The sequence below is a fragment of the Fundulus heteroclitus genome, chromosome 11 (genome assembly GCF_011125445.2).
Source record: "Fundulus heteroclitus isolate FHET01 chromosome 11, MU-UCD_Fhet_4.1, whole genome shotgun sequence".
Classification (NCBI taxonomy): Eukaryota; Metazoa; Chordata; class Actinopteri; order Cyprinodontiformes; family Fundulidae; genus Fundulus; species Fundulus heteroclitus.
In genome coordinates, this window is record NC_046371.1 from 1,773 (window position 1) to 8,386 (window position 6,614).

The following is a 6,614-nucleotide window of genomic DNA, read 5'->3' on the forward strand; positions in this document are numbered from 1 at the left end:
ATTAAAACTTTCCTTTGTGACAAAGCTTCTAGTCAGAGTGGCTCATGTTACCCTGAGCTACCTCTATAGTTATGCTGCTATAGGCTTAGGCTGCTGGAGGACATCAGGGTCTATTTCTCTCACTCTGCTGAGTTCTCCTACTGCTCTCCAATCTGCATTGTTTGTTGTTATTTCAGCTTTTAACTTCTTGTTCTCTGTCATTTTTTCTTCATAGAAGGTACAACCTGGTCTGGCGTTCTGTTAGTTGTGACATCATCAGGGGAGGCAGATCATCCTCTATTACCATCTAACATAGAAAGTACTCCTGGGTCAATGTGAGCTTCTGCACTTTCTGTGTCTCTGCTCTGTCTTCTCTAACATAGAAAGTACCCCTGGGTCAATGTGAGCTTCTGTGCTTTCTGTGTCTCTGCTCTGTCTTCTCTACCATAGAAAGTACTCCTGGGTCAATGTGAGCTTCTGAGCTTTCTGTGTCTCTGCTCTGTCTTCTCTAACATAGAAAGTACTCCTGGGTCAATGTGAGCTTCTGAGCTTTCTGTGTCTCTGCTCTGTCTTCTCTAAGCCCCAGTGGGTGGAGGCAGATGAGCGTTCACACTGAGCCTGGTTCTGGTTCTGCTGGAGGTTCTCCTCCCTGTTAAAGGGGAGTTTTCCTCTCCACTGTCGCTTCAGGCATGCTCAGTATGAGGGATTGCTGCAAAGCCATCAACAATGCAGACGACTGTCCACTGTGGCTCTACGCTCTTTCAGGAGGAGTGAATGCTGCTTGGAGAGACTTGATGCAACCTGCTGGGTTTCCTTAGAGAGGAAACTTTCTCACCAACCTGGAGGATCTGATGGAGTCTGACTTTGGAAACAGACTTAAGATGATCTTGTTAATTGGCGCTATATAAATAAAATTGAACTGAATTAAAGTTTTAGGAAAGAATCCAGAGTGAACCGTTTCTTCGTTTCTCTGCAGGTTGTCTCTGTGCCCACGGCCGCTTCGCCCAGAAGCTTCTGAACGACCTTTTCTCCAACTACACCAACGCTCTGCGGCCGGTGGAGGACACGGACCACATCATCAACGTGACCCTGCAGATCACCCTGTCCCAGATCATCGACATGGTAACCAGACCTGCTCACGGTTCATGGTGCTGGCTGGACTCTGAGGTTCTAAACTGTTTGGTCTCGTCAGGATGAAAGGAACCAGATCCTGAGCACCTACCTGTGGGTCCGCCAGGTGTGGATGGACTGCCTTCCTCACCTGGAGGAAGGAGGACTACGATGGGCTGGACACCATCCGGATCCCCAGCAGTTACGTGTGGAGGCCGGACATCGTCTTGTACAACAGGTAGAAGAAGCTTCTTTCAGAGGGAACTCCCTCAGGCTTTTAAGCGTTCTTGTCTCTCTGCTCTGCAGCGCAGACGATGAGTTCTCCAGCTCCATGGAGACCAACGTTGTCCTCCGTAATGACGGACAGGTGATGTGGGACCAACCGGCCATCACTAAGAGCTCCTGCTCTGTGGATGTGGCCTTCTTCCCCTTCGATGTGCAGCAGTGCCACCTGACCTTCGGCTCCTGGACTCACAACGGAAACCAGATGGACCTTTTTAACGCCTTGGACAGCGCCGATCTGGCCGACTTTGTCCCCAACGTGGAGTGGGAGGTAAGAAGCCACCTTCACACCAACTTTTCCATGGTGATCCATGTCACTGACCGGAGACCTCTGTCTGAGCAGGTTCTGGGCATGCCAGCCAAGAAGAACGTCATCCTGTACGGCTGCTGCTCAGACCCGTACCCAGACATCACCTTCACGCTCCACCTGAAGAGACGCGCCTCCTTCTACATCTTCAACCTCCTCATCCCCTGCATGATGATCTCCTTCCTTGCTCCGCTGGGCTTCTACCTTCCGGCGGACTCTGGGGAGAAGGTTTCCCTGGGTGTGACCGTGCTGCTGGCCCTCACTGTGTTCCAGCTGCTGGTGGCCGAGAGCATGCCACCTTCTGAGAGCGTCCCGCTCATCGGTGAGCAGAACCGCTCGTTTCCTAATGGACTGATCCTTAAACTGAGTCTGTGTGGGTTGAACTCTCTGGTGTGATTCTGCTAATTATTGGTGTCCAATAATTAGTAGAATCACTGATCAGAATAAAGGCCCGACCCCTCTGGGCGCCGCCCAGTTCAGTGGATCCAACCTGAAAGCTGGAGTTGTGTTCGTGTTCAGGTCCAGGTCCACTGGACCGCCGCTTTGTTCCTTCTGAACACGCAGATGAAAGCTGCTCTTGGATCCATGAAGACAGAGGGTGATATTCAGTAACTTCCCTTTCAGATCTGTGCTGCAACATTTGTGTAAAGTGGAAGTTCTGCAGCAGCAGTGAATGTTGCCGTGGACTCCGTTGATCCTGGAGGAAGCCGGGCTTCATTTCCACTACCCACAATGCAACTCCCTGAAACAGACATGGAGGGCAGTTTGTCTAAGGCTAAATAAGCATCACCAGTAATATCTCTGTAGCTTTTTAGACAACAGCAGTAAGGAAACATCCCTCCCATGCCTCTGAGAACTAAAGGTTCTGGTCGGCGATAAAAAGTGGCCTGGGGAGCACGTTGCTCCTGATTAAAGGATTTAGATTTGTGGCTGTGATATTCAGAGGTAGTTGAGTTGTGACTGTCAGGACAAGACAGAACCCTTCAGACTGAGGAGGGATGGAGTCAAAACCTGCAGAGCCAGTAGATTAGCTGCTGGTTCCTCTGATGGTTTAGTTCCCTGGAGGCCGGCAGCTCAATAAATCCTGTTAAAAGACATTCCTTCTAAAATCAACCTAAATCATTCTCATTTGTCACCCGGGATGGAAGTAGCATTCCATAGAAACAATTGGTCCTCTCCACTGATCTCTATTTATTCACTGGCCGCCATCTTGCTCCTCCCTACTCTCACAGAATCCCACAGGATTTGGTTGCAACAACAAGCAGTTTTCTGGCTGTGTGAAAACGTTTCACAGGTAATTCTACAGTCAGTGGATGTACTAACACTATCAACTACTAGGAAATTAGGTGCTGAAATATTTTACATGTTCATATTAAATAAATATATATGTATATATAAATATGTATACGTATATATGTATACTTATATGTAAATATGTTTTTGTATATTGTTATTTATATATTTATAAATGTTATTTATATATATTTATAAATGTTATATATATAAATGTTATTTATATATATGTTATATATATATAAATGTTATTTATATATATATATATATATATATATATATATATATATATATATATATATATATATAAATAGCATGCAAAATATTTCAGCACATGACTTTTTCAGTACTTGATAGTTTTAGAACATAACATAAAAGTATATGACATTTTAAAAGTCTTAAGCCCCTACTGAACTTGAGAAAATCCTTGTTATTCGATGCTGTAGCGCACATATTCCTTAGTTACTGGGGGAAAATAGGGAGTACCAATATGGCGGCTGGTGGCTTCACAGCAACGTGTATTATATACGGCCAATCAGCAATCCAGTGAATAAATAGAGATCAGTGGTCCTCTCCATGATCAATGTCTTAGTCACGTTTTGCTCCTTTCAAACCCAGAGGTACTTCAGTTCAGCGTGTAGCCCATGTTTACTTCTAGGTCCCTGAGCCAATCAAATGAGAGACCCCAGAGTTCCCAACACACAGCGCAGCATTTGTTTTTTTTATCTTGGTAAAACCCGAATACAACATCATGGACCCGTCCTGTGGAACTATAAACTCAGTGGAGTTTCACAGCAGCAACGGACCGTTTAGAAACGGCATATTAGATTGTTGTCGATGGCTGTTGTACCAATTTGTACCAAAGTTTTTTAGTAGATTTCTATTTGAGAAATAATCAAGCTCCTTTTCGCTACAACTGTTAAAAGCTGTTATAACTCAGTCAAGACAAATCTAATCATCTCCAGTTTCTAACACTGCAGGTTTGAGGTAGGGATGCTCAGGTCCTCCAGAACTCCTGTCCTACAGCTTCTAGATGCATCCCATCTCCAACACGTAAAATACGTGTTTGAAACTCCTCATCAGCATCCGGTCTTTCATTAGATTCAGGTGTGTTGGGGAACAGCTGTGTCTAAAGGCTGTGTGGTTCTGGAGAACTGGACCTGGGCAGGTTTAAAGCACTAGAGTCATATTAGCTGTTATGTCTGGGCTCCGTTGACCAGAGGAGGCTGAGGAACCATCATGGTAATGCCAGAGATTGTATCATTGGGGGAACTATAAAAGTTTGTGTCTTTGACTCATAATGCAATTGTATGTCGACCCTTAGAGGACGTGTCCTGCTTTTATTCCCTTCCTTTTCATATTGAAATCATTCAGGCGTGGTCCATATAAACTGGAGCAACGCTTTGGTCTGAATTCCTTGTTCTCATTGGCCCAATGGCGCCCTCTATTGCCCCTGTGCTGAGGTGCGTCTGAGAACAACTCGTTTCCGTGCTGTCTCTTTAAATCTAAAGGAGGCGCTTCAGACCACGTCCTGCTCCAGGTCACAGGTTGTTCCACTCCCCCCCGCTCGGCCATTTTTGTAGTCTGCTGGGGGACGGAGTAATGAGCTGTGTGGGATAACAGACCCAACAACAGGACTTTTACACTTGTAGCTTCGGTGTCCTTTTAGCTCAGGCTAAAAAAAAAAAAATCACTCCAAGGAAGAACGCAATAAAATGGCTTAAATGTGGATTTTGTATAAAATGTCCCCTTTAACTGCTGTTTGATGCTAAGCAAGCAGCAGATAAATGCAGTTAAATCAACAGACTTGAAATAGCAGCACAGCTGAATGTCTTCAGCATAAAGATCATAAGAAACTCTCCTATTAAGTGTCCTAAAAGCCCCACAAGAACTGAACAAGTCCCAAACAGAACCCTGTGGTACCCCGCATCCCAACATGTTGACGTTCTGAACATCCTCAGGTGGGAAACCAGAGGTCATCCGCTGCGTCCTCACCATAGTTTAATGTTGTACTCAGGAACAAGAAGGAAGGAGTCCAGCTACACAACTTACAGCAAGTTTGAAATCATTCTGGACCGAACAACTAGAAGAACTTAAAGAACAGAGGTGGCTGCAGGAAGCGTCTCTCAGTCAGTTGGTTCTTTAGCAGCTGACGTGTTCTTGAGTCGTTCTCTGACAGTTCGATTGAATCTCAATGAAGGACTTGGTTTAGGTTTCCCGCTGTAGTAAGACGGTGTCAGTACCAGATCCGGATCAGAGGTCAGGCCTAGCTTACCTGGCCAACACTAGCTCCATCTGGGCCAAACGTTAGAAGCTTTCCTCCCTCAGTTTCACACCGAGAAGGAGAAGTGACTCGAGCTCAGATGAACTCTGACCCACCTCAGGGTGACACGGTACCGAGTACAGGATAATGATCTGCTTGTTCATTCACAGGAAAGTACTACATAGCCACCATGACGATGGTCACTGCATCCACAGCTCTCACCATCTTCATCATGAACATCCACCACTGTGGTCCCGAGGCCCGCTCTGTCCCCAAATGGGCCGAGCGCTTCATCCTCAACTACCTGGCTAGGATCTGCTTCGTCAACGAGGTCGGAGAGAGCTGCCTTAGAGGGGCTTCGTCCAAGAAGCAACCGCTGTCCAGGGAGGAGTCCGACAACCGGTCCTCCAGCAGAGGCAGAGGAGCGAGCTGGGATGTTAACGGACAAGCCTGGGGAGGGAGGCTGGAGGAGGAGGGGACGGGGGAATCTGTGAGGATGGAGCAGGACGTGACCCAGGAGACCGTCTGGAAGGAGGATCTGTTCATCACCGTGGACCACTCTGAGGAGGAGGGCGCCGCTGGCAGGAGAGAGGAGGGAGAGGAGGAGTCAGCCGCTGAGAGCGAGGGAGGAAGAGGCGCCAACGTTGAGGAGAAGAAAGCTGTTGGAGGAGCCGTTGAGGAGAACCAGAGGGAGATCTTGGTGAGAACCAGATGTGTGTGCCAGCACCAGCGACTGCTCAAGAGCGTGGAGTACATTGCCAACTCGTACCAGGACCAGCGAACGGCCCAGGTCCGCATCGCAGAGTGGAGGAAGGTCGCCAAGGTGATGGATCGTTTCTTCATGTGGCTCTTCTTCATCATGTTCTTCTTCATGAGCTTCATGATCCTGGGAAAGGCCATCTGATGGATCTGTGTAGAACATCTGGACTCAGCCACCATTTCAATCATTTCAAAAGTCACTTTTCCTTCAGCTAATCGTTGTTCTGAGTTCATCTTTCTCACCGTTGTCTTTGCTAAACATTTTCTGCACCGAATGAAACGTAAAGTTTTGGTTTTGTTGCTTCATCCGTAGCTTCTTCTTTCTAATCAAACCTTGTTGATGAGATTGTGGAACCCAGAATGAGCCGAATTTCAAAGACTCCAGTAAATCTACAGGAAGCAAACGGATCCCTGAACCATGTTGAGATGATTAGAACATTTCAAGCCGTTTGGTTCTGTTCTTCATCTTGTCTGGAGGTTTTCAATTAGAACAAATCAGATTTTATGAATGAAAAGGTTGTAGCACATATTGTCTGTCTGTAGACAGAAATAAAAGTAAATAAAAAGAAAAGTAAAATAATCTTCAGGAATATTAAACAGTGAGGCCTTTGGTTTCCTTTA

The 6,614-nt window shown here is 46.4% G+C and overlaps 1 pseudogene; it reads left to right on the plus strand.

The window, feature by feature from the left end:
* The first annotated feature begins 909 nt into the window (after positions 1–909).
* LOC118556482 lies at positions 910–6,614 on the plus strand (annotated as a pseudogene).